The 14,650-nt window shown below is 39.0% G+C and overlaps 1 long non-coding RNA gene across 1 annotated transcript; it reads left to right on the forward strand.

Annotated features, from left to right (window-relative positions):
* LOC109179554 lies at nucleotides 1–13,961 on the forward strand. Its single transcript, XR_002053929.1, has 3 exons — nucleotides 1–148; nucleotides 5,458–5,464; nucleotides 13,951–13,961. It is a non-coding gene; the product is annotated as an uncharacterized LOC109179554 (long non-coding RNA).
* The last annotated feature ends 689 nt before the right edge of the window (nucleotides 13,962–14,650 follow it).

Below are 14,650 nucleotides of genomic sequence, written 5' to 3' on the forward strand. Positions count from 1 at the left end.
AAACCTTCAACAATTGGCTTCTTCAAGAATGGGAAATGTTGGGAATGACAATGCAATTTGAAGTGGTGGATTCTCCAATCAAACAGCTAGTTTGGGAGTCGTTCTTTTTCCCTCATATTTTACTAAAAAATGTTGTAGTCACTTTACAGTATTACTTTTCATTCTGAAAGCCTAAAAGCCTTTGCATGGAAACGTATGCCACCATCCCCACAATTTCTGCTCTCTACCGCCAAACACAAAATATCTCATTATTCACTATAGAAGCCTAGCGGCATTGTTTCAGCAAGATTTACGCTTTTAACTGTTGTAGAATTTAAACTGTAACGTAACAATGCCAACGTGAAGTCTGGACATGCAAGAATTTGAAATGGATAGGAACAGGACTATGTGCTGTGTTTATAAAACACTACCAAAAGCGTAAATTTTCCGGTGACGGTTCCGGCACGCTTTCTACATGCTATACAAATAAGTGATGTAATTATGCTCAGACAAGAAAAGACGAAGCAATGAATGAACGAAGAAGATGCTGCAATCGTGTATTCCTGTTCGAAGATGGAGACCGAAATTTATAGGTTGGAACGAAATTTGCACTAATTTCGTGGGTATGGATCTGGAACACAACACATATTCACGCACGTCTCAACCATGCACGTTATAGTCCCCCAACCGAAGGTGAACAATTAAAAGGTATGAGATGACAATACTTTGAACCCTAACATCTTTGCATTACTAACATTATAAAATTAAAATAAAATCTTACAGTGTCATATAAATTGAAGCATGCATCTTTGCATTACTATTTACTAACATTATGAAAGTAAAATAAAATTTTACAGTATCATATAAATTGAAGCATGTGAACCATCTCAACTAATTAAAAACCTAATTAAACTTATAATTGGATTACACATTTATATTTATATACTATACATGCTCAACACGCCTCCTCACATGTATGGACAGATTATTTTTTTGAACTCCAAGCAACACATAGATTATTTTTTTTATCGGGTGACGCGTTGGACATGCACCAGGTTACGTATGTAGGATATGTAAACATATATAAATGCGTGTTTGGCGACCAGGTTGGCACGTATGTAGGATGTATAATCTGATCTGAAACAATAATGTGTATACGTGCATGAAAACGATAGCAAAATGTTATCATATCGGTACACGTCAATTCCTTTGACTTTGCATGTCTTATTATCTCTTTTCCTGGGAAGAATTCTTCAAGTTTGAAAATTCCCGTATTAATACATGCAGTTTTTAGTTTTTTTTTTTTTTTTTTTTTTTTTTTTTTTTTTTTTTTTTTTTTTTTTTTTTAGTATGCACAAATCAATTGCGTGCAAAATAGACATTACTAGGTTTTTTATTTTTTTTTATTTATTTTTTATTTTTTTTATTTTTTTTTATTTTTCATACATGTGATAAGAACAAAGACAACCGATCGAATTTGAAAATATATTTACTATTTAGAAAAGAGTTTAATTTATTACTGTCAAACAACTACTTAATTAATTTTAAATAAGATGATTTGGAAGAAGATTAATACAGTACATGTAAGCATAATACGGAGTATATTTTTTTCTAAAATACACAAAATATAAAATATAGACAATCAGATTAAAATTTAGATGTTGGGTGTGAAAGACAGAAAGAGTATTGCTTGCAGCAAAATTAAACCAAAAAGATCACTTATTAATTAGGCAAATAAATCAAATTAATAATTGCGAAAAGGAAGTTCCCACTTTCCTCTATCTTATCTTTTAGTGTTGCTAGTGCACTGTCACATATTGGTGATGATGATGTACGTGTTACTAGTTTAATCATTTCTCTCTTAAGCTTAATTATTACAATTAATAATTAGTCCTTCCTCGTACCTATCTAGCTCGATCAGTTCTAAGCCAGATGATTAATCGCTTCATCATCATCAAATCATCCTTCATTATTTGTATTGGTTCTGCGCTTTTAAAAGGGGTTCCGCCTTCTTGGATTTTCTTCAAAATTATGATCACAATTCAATAATATAATTGACTAGCTGATCAATAATTGTGCTTAATTACGGAGTATATAATTGAAGAATGGTAAATATTTTTAATAAGTTAATACCCAATTTAGTTATCGAGTGATTTTTCTCAATTTAGTCCTAAATAACTCTTTGTGCTTAAGTAGGTCCTCCACTTTGATGCCTTTAAATAATTGAGTCATCTGATAAGATAGCTTGGTAATTTCACCTCTATTAATAGTTTAATGCCTACTTTTGTCCTCGACTATAATAGTTTAATTTTACACAAGTTAGTCTTCGACTATAGTGATTTGTCTCAATTTAGACCTCAACTATAATGATTTTTCTCGATTTAGTCCTTGATTTTAACAACTAAGGACTCAATTAGGTAAAATCATCAAAGTCGAAAATTTAATTAAGCACAAAATTTTAGTGTCAACAAATGCACCCTCGAGACTTGCTTGTACACCACTTGAGAGCAAGTACCACTCGAAAGTATGTAGTGCAAAGAAGTCTCGACACTATTGTTAAACATATAAGGTTGTTTCAACTCGTGCTAATCAGTATCTTGAAGGATATGAGGTTGTTTCAATTAGTACCGAGGAGTCTTGAGGGATATGAGGCAGTTTCAACTCGTGCCAAGAAATCTTGAAGGATATGAGGCAGTTTTGAATCATACCAAGAAGGCTTAAAAGAATGTGAGACAGTTTTAACTCGTGCCAAAAGATTATATTTTAGCTTCCTCCATATCAAATTTCATGAAGGGGTTGCACCCATCATCGGTTGAGAGATATTTACCTATGAAGAGATAGGAGGCAGAGCGGTCCCACTGGGTGTGTTAATTTGTGAACAAAGAAAATTTAATTATATATTAAAATATTAAAATTCAAAATTATGGTTACAAGTAGTATCAATGTGGGTACAAGATCTCTGGATGGTCCTTTGATTCTTCAACTGGATGTCTTGATCACTCCACTGAAGGGCCCCAGAACTCAAGTGGCTTGATCTTCAAAGAAGGACTTATGTAGCTTGTTCTTCATTGAAGGGCCTTCGGACCCAAATGACTTGATCTTCAATGTAGGGTTAAATCCATATGCTTGGACCAAATATATGGATGGAAGCGGATTTTAGAAGCATTATATTTTCAAGATCATTTTATTGTGATCTCTTAATAATATTTTCAAGATTTTTTCAGGATGTTCACATGATTTTTAGGATGAATGAGGGTTCTTATTTATAGTTAGGATAAGAAGAGTTTTGATAAGTTCAATCTCATTTAAATATTCATCCTTAACAAGATAATATTAATATTATCCAAAATATATTCAAATATTTTAATATTCATCATTAACAAAATTTTAGTGTCAACAAATGCCCCATCGAGACTTGTTTGTACGCCACATTGAGAGCATATACCACTCAAAAGTGTGTAGTGCAAGGAAGTCTTGACACTACAGTTAAATATATATAATGTTGTTTCAACTCGTGTCAAAGAGTATCTTTAAGGATATGGGGCCGTTTCAAATCATGCTAAGGAGCCTTGAAAGATATGAGGCCGTTTCAACTCTTGCCAAGGAGTCTTGAAAGATATGACGCAGTTTTGACTAATATAAAGGAGACTTAAAAGAATATGAGGTACTCCACCTGTCCTATTTTACCTGTCCTACTTACTATTCTTTGTTCAAATCAAATCCTTCTTGTTTCCTTATTTTCTTTAGCATTTTTTTAAAATTATTTTTAAATTTAATTTTTTGTGTTTAATGTTACTTTTAATATAGTTTCTAAATATATAAATTTTATATACTAATACTACACTTAACATTATGAAAAATTGAATTAAAAATAACTTCAGCCAAGCCTCGTTAACCGAACTAGACACATAAAATGGGACGGAGATAGTAGTTTTTACACGTGCCAAATGAGTATATTTTAGTTTCCTCCATTTCAAATTTCATGAAGGTTTGCCCCATCATTGGTTGAGAGGTATTTACCTACGAAGAGATGAGATCAGAGATAGAGCAGTCCCAATGGGCGTGCCAATTTGTGAACAAAGAAAACTGAATTATATACTACAATTCAAAATTTTGGTTACAAGTAGTATCAATGTGGGTACCAGACCTCTCGATGGTCCTCTGATTCATAAACTGGATGTCTTGAAAGCTCCATAGAAGGGCTTCCGGAACTCAAGTGGTTTGATAATGTGGGTACCAGGTCTCTCGATGGTCCTCTGATTCATAAACTACTGGATGTCGTGAAAGCTCCATAGAAGGGCCTCTGGAGCTCAAGTGGTTTGATCTTCAAAGAAGGGTTTACGTAGCTTGTTCTTCATTGAAGGTCCTCTGGACACAAATTGTTTGATCTTCAATGGAGAGTTACATCAATATGCTTGGACCGAATATATGGCTGGAAGCGAATTTTAGAAGCATTATATTTTCAAGATCATTTTATTGTGCTCTCTTAATAATAGTTTAAAGATGTTTACATGATCTTTCCAAAATGTTCACATGATTTCTAGGATGAATGAAGATGTTCTACATGAACTTTCCAATATTTTAGTTCGGATAAGAAGAGTTTTAATAAGTTCAATCTAATTTGAATATCCATCCTTAATTAGATAATATTAATAATATCCAAAATATATTCAAATTTTTTAATATTAATCATTATCAAAATTTTGGTGTAAACAAATGCCTCCTCGAGACTTGCTTGTACGCCACATTGAGAGAATATATCACTCGAAAACATGTAGTGCAATGATGTCTCAACACTACTGTTAAAGTTATATAAGGACGTTTCAACTCGTGCTAAAGAGTATCTTGAAGGATATGGGGTTGTTTCAACTCGTGCTAAGGAGCCTTGAGGGATATGAGGTCGTTTCAATTTCTGCCTAGGAGTCTTGAAGGATATGAGGCAGTTTTGACTCATGCCAAATGAGTATATTTTAGCTTCCTCAATTTCATGAAGGGTTTGCCCCCATAATCGGTTGAGACGTATTTACCTATGAAGAGATGACAGGCAGAGCGGTCCCACTGGGCGTGCCAATTTGTGAACAACAAAAATTGAATTATATATTAAAATTCAAAATTTTTGTTACAAGTAATATCAATGTGGGTACAAGATCTCTAGATGGTCATCTGATTCTTCAACTGGATGTCTTGAACACTCCACTAAAGGGCCTCTGGAACTCAAGTGGCTTGATCTTCAAAGAAGGATTTATGTAGCTTGTTCTTCATTGAAGGGCATCCGGACTTAAATGGCTTGATCTTCAATGGAGGGTTGTATCAATATGCTTTGACCAAATATATGGTTGTAAGCGGATTTTAGAAGCATTATATTTTTAGGATCATTTTATTGTGATCTCTTAATCATATTTTCAAGATGTTTTACTTGATTTTTCTAGGATGTTCACATGATTTCTAGGATGAATGAGGGCTCCTATTTATAGGTAGGATCAGTGTTGAAAAAGACACTATGCGCCGATTTTTTTTTTAAAAATTTATTTTGTATTATTTTATTTTAGCCAAGCACCTTGTGCTCATATGGCATGTAGTGACCCTCCCATGTGGGAGTTCATGAGATCGAGCCTCAGTGGAGTCATTGTTGACTCTTTGTGCTTCAGTAGGTGTGCTTCATTAGGTTGAGAAAATATGTTTGAAAAGATATTACAATGTAATAGAGTCAGTAACATTACAAAAAATTATTTTATTTTATTATTTTTAAATTTTTTTAAAAAAAAAAGTTAAAACAAAAGTTCTAATACCTAATTACAAGTCTAAAACATATCTATAAAATTATAATTATTAGTTTAATTTTAAATTATATATAACTTTAAAGAATTACAACATTTACAAGTCAAAACTTAAAAATTAAAAACATTTTCACAAAAAATTCAATACACAAAACCACAACTCACAAATTCACAAGTCACAACTCACAAATTATCAAAGCAAACTTCCAAATCAATTCATCATTTCATCAAATGAATACAAATATACAATACAAAATAACTTAAATACTTAATAATTCATAAAGAAATCACCAAACTTCCCATTTCCAAATCATAGTCCATGACTCCATGCAAACTCCAAAAGTTCAAAATAAAGAAATCATCATATCAATAAAAAAACTCCAAGACATCAAATTCAACTTTCAAAATTTTCTTCTCCATCTCCTTGTCCATATTGATCTATCACACGATTTTCATCATCTTCAAACTCAACAGCCAAATCAACTTCTACTTTACTTTCAGATTCAAAGTTATCTTCTTCAAGCTCCCTCAATTTACAACTTCTTCGTGGTTTTAGTGCTTCATCACGTTTGATGAATAGTATATTAGGCCTGGGCCACATGGACCGGCCTAAGAAAAGTAACTGGATCAAGGAAGCCCAAGAAAGAGACACGATAACGAGCAATTTAGGAGTTTGTCAATGATTGGGCATGTTATTTCCAATATAATTAGAATTGGACTTATTATTTCCAGTATAATAGAATTAGGTCTTATTATGTAACTAAGACTCCCAATATGAGGTAGTCTAGAATTCTTATTTCTTATAGGGCTCTATGCCCAAAATATGTATAAATAGACCCCTCATACATAGAAAAAAGAGGTGATTCTCTCTATTCACGAGTAATATTCATGAATACAAAGTTTCTATATTTTCTCCACATATTTCTCCTATATTTACCCTATATTCTCGTTATTCTAACGATAGTGTTGGCCTGCCGTTGACTGCTCAAAAGTCATAAAACGAACATTGGCACCGTATGTGGGGATCGATACGAAAAGTTTACGTTCATTCCTCAAACCCAAAACACACGATCAAAACCATAATTATGGAGGGCACTCGACGTAACACTCGCGCTGGCTAGACCATTCGGGATCTGTGAAAAACCCTCAATTAGCCTACCTCTCGCATCCTGCCCAACCGGTCAGTTCTCCCAAGGGAAGGTGTCAATCTGGAAAATCCTCGAGAAGAGCCGGAGATTCATCCGAGCACACCTCCACCGGTCGCTGGTGTCCCACAGACCTAGCCGGTTGAACTTCCTCCTACTGTAGTGGAGGCCGCTGAGCACCTCTTGGGAGTCTTACAGCGGATTGCATACTGAGAGGCGAGTCCCCACTAGACCCCCTCGTCAATATCATTCGGATAGAGTAAACAACGGGGATAGACCACCCGAGAGAACGTAGGAATCGAACTCACCCAGAGAACATCGCTACACTGTCTCAATCCTTGACCGCCTAGGACTCTCCAGCCAACAATCCCCACCGCAAGACTAGGACAAGACAATCCAACGCTTGAACAACCGTGACGGAAAACAAGGCTCAACCCCCAACGGTGATCGATAGCTGCTCAGACGGCATGCCTCCGCGCGCGGCAATCGCAAGTGGAGGAGCGTAATAGAGAAAGCTCTCCAGATGGCCTGCTAGAAAGTTGTGGTGAGACCCCGACCTCCAGATAGACACCAAGGGTAGAAAAGACCAGTCAACCACTTTCGGTCTCCGCTGTCCACCAACCCATTTGATAAACATTATTTTTGTTGATATTTTTAATAATCTTTTTATAGTTAATATACAATAATTGATTAATTTTATATCTATTTTTATTTTATTATTGTTATAAGTAGTTTTATTAATATTGTTTAACTTTGAGTTTGTTTTGTTATTAAATTAATAGTTTGTTATCAAAATTTGTCAGTCCAATAATTTTATACTTTAATAATTATAATAATAATAATAATAGTTCTAGTAGTATATGTTCAGTAGGATATTTAATAAAGGTAAACTAATTATATTTGGATTCTAATTTATTTAAGAAAAAGAATATTTAATTCCTTTTTGTGCGGCAAACTAAAGCTGTAACACCCCTAAATTTTAAAACTTTTAACGCTTATGGAATAAAGGCAATTCTATTATCAAATCCTAAGCAGGGCATAAACTAAACATAATTGTTCGGGTGCTATGCCACATCTGAGCTGGAGAACTCAGATGCACAGGCTAAACTATCTAATCATAAGAAATTCCCGATTCAATATCTAATACAATCTCAAGGCACGCAGGCTGATAATAGAACTAATCTAGCTATGTCCACGGGTCCGACTAGCGCACTCTGGAGCTACTCATCTGCGCCTGAAAGCCAAATATATCTGTTCAGCGAATAATGTTGGTAACCCACTCCAACGTGTTAAATACAATATAGGTAGATATATATAAGGAAAAAGCATTTTGAAGCCGGAATACATATATACTTATGAAACTCTAATTTAAAACCGAGAATAGACTCAATCAAGCACGGATAGGAACTTTTAACAGAATTAATCACGCATATAATGATACTAGCATGCACCCTAAGGTCACAAGACTATTTCATATCAATCATATCAGTATTCAATCTCTATTTCAAACACGTAAACACATTTGGTGGTGCCGCAGGACCCTTCACGCGCCCATACACGAAGTGCCAGCACATATAGCTCTGGCATGGCCCCGAAGCACCCTGCCTGTACCGCAGCACAAGGAGTTTGATCGCAACCAATCGATGAACCGCAACTCATTTATAACGTTTGATCGCAACCAAACGGTGAACCGCATCCCGAATAGTATGTATATCTGATTGCAACCAGATTATGGACCGCAGCCCAATATATATATAACCGATCGATCGCAACCAGACGTGTGACACCCCGTAATCCAAATTCAGTTATGGGATTAATTAAGTAATTAATCCTAAACCAATTGGTATTTTAATTCCTAAAAATCCTGAAAATTCAATAGTCGGGGACTAGTAATTGACTAGTCAACCCCAAAGTCAAAGTTATAGCTTGAGCTTTGAGAGGAGTTCCCTTGTTCCCTTACACCTCTTCATTTTAGTAAGGGTATTCATGACTTTTCACTTTGTGTTAGTAAGGCAAGCTAACCTAGTAGACAATCCTCATTTCTCTCCTTACACTTTCCAAACTTTAGCTCTATCTTCTCTCTAAAAAGGTGGATAGCTTTTCTTCCAAGCCAAGTTAAAACTTTGTCAAATCTTTAAGAGTTGTCTCCAAGATTCTACATTTCATACATTTGGGCATCTAGGAGGGTAAGATCTCTGTTCATCTTGTGTTTTTAGTGTTCTCTTAGGTGTCTTTTCTTAAAGATAGAATCTTTATGATCTTTTTGTGTGTTCTTGGAGTGTTGAGTGAAGGTTTTTGTCTACAAGAGGTAACCCATGCTCTACAAAATCTATTTTGCTTACCTATATGATGATTTCTTGGATTCTACATGTGATTTTCCTATGAAATGTGAGTGTTTATGCATTTTCTTGTGAAAATGCATATCTAGATCTTGTGTTTAGGGTTCTTGTATGCCATTGCTTGGCTATTCCTTTGATTCAAGTCATTTTGTTGTATTGGGTTAGATTTGGCATGTTTTGGACTTGAATTTGAGCTTGGTGTTGAAAATCCCCGAAGGGATTATTTTGGGCACAGGTGTGTACCCGCGGGCGGAACAGCGGGCAGTGGCCTACCCGCCACCCACCAGCGGGGAACAGATGGCCGGTGGGTATTGTACCCGCGGGCGGAACCGCGGTTAGGGGCCTACCCGTGGGTCCACCCGCGGGGTACATATGTTCGCTAGGCGGGGATTTGTTCCCCGTGATTCTTTTAACTCGGTATTTGGTCTTTTGACTTCCCGATGTTCTTTTGTGGAACTATTTGAGTGTCTTCTTGGTGTTTCGTATGTTTAGAACTATATGGTAGGAATCCATGTAGGTTTTAGTGTCTTGAATCGTGCAAAGTGTTCAACATTGTGTTTTGTTGAACCGTGATGAGTCTTGTGTGTTCTTCGGAACTACGTTTGGTTTACCCATTTGATAAGTATGCTAGGTCGGTGTTTACATGCTAGCATGTGTGTTGTTTGTACCTTCCTATTTTTGATGATGACTTGTGTTATTCATCGTTGTTGTTGGACTGTGATCCATTCCTTGATTGAGTATGGTTTCATATCTTCGTTGTGATCCGTTGATTGATTCCTATTGAGGTGTGATGTGTGTGTGGCTTTATCTGGATTGCACGATTAGTGGTATGGGACACTAGTCACCAAAGTATTGCAGTGGTCCTCGTGGTGGCTATGACGTGATTATGGAGTTGTGACCTTTGTGTAAGGTTCACGTATTTCTTGGGTGGCATGTGTTGCCGTGTGTGTGATCAGTACCCTCGTGTACTATGAAATCGGGGGTTCTGTTGGAGGGACTGTTGGAGTGGGAACGACGGTTCCCAGAGGAATAAGGTTGGACTTGGTGTACAGGGGTCCTGGAGGTAAAGGTTAGAACTAGACATAAGGTTGGGGGTAGCCATAAGGTTGGAACCGGGCATAAGGAAGGCATATCAACTCGTGATGGGTGATTTCACGAGGGTTTGTGTAACCGTTGCTGTGAGTTCTCTTCTTGTGACGTGTGTTGTCACAAAGGCATGTGTTGCCGTTGGGAGTGTCCTTATTCTTTCGAGTTGTGTATGCCGGGTGTTAATCTATCGTGTGATGATAGATTATACCTTGAGCCGTCCTTGTGCGTTGTTGTTGTCCTTTGTGGTCTTGGGATGTGTTCCCTTATCTTGTTGTGAGTGCTTTGAGTCTTATACTGACCTTTGCTCTTGGTTTTGAACTTATATATATGTATTCCTTTCGCAAATGACTTTACAAATGTATATCTTATCTATGTATGATATTTCACATGTATTGGTGGGTTACCAGGATTATTCGCTGATCGGGCGTCGTCCCATCTTTTATGTGTTTCTTTCAGGTGATGTTTAGATGAGAGCGCGGTATAGTGCCAGCTAGTGTAGCTCCTTTTATGTTTTGTGGCCTGTGAGCCAGTTTAGACTTAGTACTTGAGCATGAGTGGTTTTAGATGTTGAACTATGCAGATATTAGCCTGTGCGTTCATCCCTAGATGAGCGTGGCATAGCACCCCTTAGATTTCCAGTTTATATATTCCTCTTTCAGTCTTCCGCTGAGTTTAATGTTTTGTTTAAGATATCTGCATGTTTAAGGCTTAAAATAGCTTGGAAAATTAGGGGGTGTTACAGTTGGTATAAGAGCCTAGGTTTGAGCCTAGGATGGTAGAGTCTAGACTTCTAACTGGCTAAGTGTGGTTTGAGACCTTAAAGTGACCTTAAGAATCTAAGTGTTAGGCTTTGGACTCTAGGTTGCGCGGTGAGCTGAGTGTTGCTTTCAGTTATGTGATTGTTTGTTGTCTTTTTGGTAACTGTGTCGTTGTTGTAGAAGTTTGCGATGCCTCCTTATCTGCGAGCGTGTACCCCGGAGACCCCGACGAATGACCAGCTTGCCCAGAACCTTCAGCAGTTGACGCAGACGATGCAGAACCTCAGTGAGGCCTTGTTGTAGAACAACCATCCCGTGCCGCCTCCTCAAGCTGCTGGGCACAGGGAAATGAGTCGTTTGGTGTCAGGTCACAGGCCGCCGACCTTCGCGGGTGAAGAAGATCTGGTTGTTTTAGAGGAATGGATGAGAGTGTTCGACAAGATCTTCGCGGTTGTGGGTTGTCCCGAGGAGAGAAGAGTAGAACTGACAACATTCTACTTCTGTCATGAGGCTGATCTGTGGTGGATTCATGAGGGTTCGACCTTCCTTGAGGAACCTGAGTTCGATTGGTCCGCGCTTAAGGATAGGATGCGCGAGAGGTTTTACTCGGCACATGTGCGAGCCGCCATGTACGAGGAGTTCCTCCACCTGCAGCAAGGATCTCTGTCTGTGGTCGAGTACCACAAGAAGTTTTTGGAGTTGGCGCGCTTCGCTCGGATGCTCGTGCCTACAGAGCTCTCTAAGGTCGAGAAATTCGTTGCCGGCTTGAATTATGAGGCACGAAAGGCTTTGACTGTGAGCAGGCCGAGTTCCCTCAAGGATGCTTATCTAAGTGCCGCGGATCTGTATCGTGTTCAGCAGCTTTAGCGAGGATCTTATGAGCTTGCTAGGAAGAGGACCGAGAGCGGAGGTTCTTCCACCTTCAAGAAGCCTCGACCGAGTTTTCAAGCTAAGAATGTCTCATCTTCAACCCAAGGACCCAACCGGATGGAGCAAGGGAATCAAGTCAAGGCGCCTTCTTGTCATCGATGTGGAAAGGTTCATGCCGGTCAGAGTTGCAATGATTTCGCGTTGCGATGCTTTCGTTGCGGAGATAGGGGCCACAAAGTTGCCGAGTGCCCTCACCAGGCCAATCAAAGGGCGTTGCCGCCACCCCCTGGAGCCAGAGGAACAGCGGGAGGTAGCTCGAGCCGCGAAGCAGCTGGGGCCAGGTCATCGGGGAGAGTCATCGTGATGGGGCGTTCGCAGGCGGAGACCGAGGGCTTAGTGGAGGAGGAGCTAGCAGGTAATCCTTTTCTAGCCTACCCTTGTCTTTAGAACGCATCTTGTTCCTTGTTTGCCTTGTGTTTCTTCATTGTCTACTTGAGTTACTTTCCTATTCTTAACATGTTGTTTCCTTGATATTGATTCTTTTGGAATTAGGTGTAAGTCTTTCTTAATAAATGATTCTCTTTGTTTTATGAGTAAGCCTCGTGATGGAGTTAGTTATCCATTCTTAGAACGAGTCATGCTTGGGTTAATTTTTATAACCTTTGCACTTGGATATTCCTGCAACCTTTCTTTTTGAGAACCACCTAAATTTCTCCAAGTATTCTTTGAACTTGGGAATAGAAAACCCATACCAAAATTCTATCTTGTGTAGCTTAAAAGTCAAGTAAAATGCTTATTTGTAAGCCTTAAGTTTCAAACCCAAGTATACTCTTTGCCAATCCAATTCCTAAACCAATTAAGCTAATTATCTTTCTTGAAACCTACCGAATTTCAATTCTAACTAAACCAATAAATTTCCACTTTACCCAAATCCCCAAATTAAATCATCTTTTCCCCAATTTTTCCCAAAAATCCCTAAATTCCCAATTCTTTCTTTCTCTTCCCTTCCCACTTGTGTGCAGCCGAGAACCCACCTCCCAACCCGTCACCTCACTTGAGACCCGTCGACGCACCACCACTGTCCACCAGTTTAGCCGCGGCCGGAGCTTCGCTGCCGCTGGGCCGTCGCGACGTCGAGAGGGAGAAAGTGCAGCGAGAGAGGGAGAGCGGGCAGCGAGAAGAAGGAGAAGAAGAGGAAAGTTGTGGGCTTCTTTTGTTGAGCTTTGGGTCATCTCCTACCATGCCTAGAAGGTCAAGTTTGGCTAGGAAAGCGGAATGGGTGGATGCCCATTACCTCGTTCTTGAAGGTAAAGCCTTTGACCCGGAATCTTTTCCTAACTCCTTGTTGGATATGCTTAGATTCCAAGGTTTGTTGGATGGGTTTCTCGCCATAAGGGCCGAGACTTACCCGAGTTTGGTCAAGGAATTTTATCGTCACATGGTTGTGACCAAGGATGGTGATAAGCTTGAGATCACTTCTAAAGTGAGAGGCGTGAAGGTAGTTCTGTCTGAAAAGAGGCTGGCTCAGCTTTTGACTTTATCTGCTTCGGGAGTTGCTCAGTACAGTGGTAACTCATGGATTAGTACGAATACCATGGGGTACCGGGTCTATTTGAGTTATTTTTTGGGTCGCACGAGTGGTTTCACTCAAGCTTCAAGACCGGAGAAAAAGTGGTTGTCCGCGGAGCAAAGGATTTTGGTTATGCTGGTATCGGACTGTTTGTTACCCAATAACAACAAAAGTAAGTTGTTGGGAAAGTTGGAGTGCACCTTTGCCTTTTGCCTTAAGAACATGGTCAAGTTCAATCTGCCAGCTTTAATGTTGCAACATATGGTTTTCTGCTGTGATCATAACCGAAAGAGCTTACCGTATGGGATGGTGTTGAGCTGGATCCTTGTTAGGAAAGGTGTAAGTGTTGATGGTTGTGTACCGAAGGCCGTGGGAAAGTTGGTGTTGGATGCCACCAATCTTCGAAGTTGCAACTTGTTTCAGTTGGACGATGGTGACTACATCACTCTCGAAGAAGTTGCAAGGAAATCCCCCGAAGAAAGAGCCGAGTTGGCAGTCGAGCTTGGGATTCATGCCGGGAAGTTGAACCTCGCAGTCCAGAGTTTGGGCGACGGTGAAGAAGATGAGGGTGAAGCAGACCGTGAGGAGGAAGTGGAAGCACCGGAAGCTGCCAAGGCCGAAGAAAGTGATTCTGAAAGTGAAGAAAATCGAAGAAGAAAGGAAGTTCGCACCAAAAGGGAGCATGATGCCATGACTCATGAGGAACGTGTAGTCACCTTGCTTCGTCAACAGAATCGCATGATCGAGGAAGGCTTCGCTTTCATGAAGACGCAGTTTGTCGCCGTGCACCAAAGGCTAGATCAGATTGAGGCCAGTTCAAGCCTAGAGGTGGGGATGATGAAGAATCCGAGGAGAGCACCAATGAGTCGGAGAGCGAGTCGTTTTAGCTCGGTGTTGTGGTGAGCTTGTTTGCCCTTCTTAGTGTTGTTATCTTCTTAGTTGTTGTTACCGTTGGTAGTCGCTTGTTGTTTGCTTTGTGTGCTTGCTCTTGCTTGTTTGTTTTGTGAGTAGCTAGTTTTGTGGTTAGTGCTTTGAAATATTTGTTAGTTCGTGGTTGTTGGCTAGAAGTTGGTGGTTGTGTTTGGTTTAGAGTTTGATATGCTCAATTTATCCGTTGGCTAAA

Source organism: Ipomoea nil, unplaced genomic scaffold, assembly GCF_001879475.1.
Source record: "Ipomoea nil cultivar Tokyo-kokei standard unplaced genomic scaffold, Asagao_1.1 scaffold0927, whole genome shotgun sequence".
NCBI lineage: Eukaryota > Viridiplantae > Streptophyta > Magnoliopsida > Solanales > Convolvulaceae > Ipomoea > Ipomoea nil.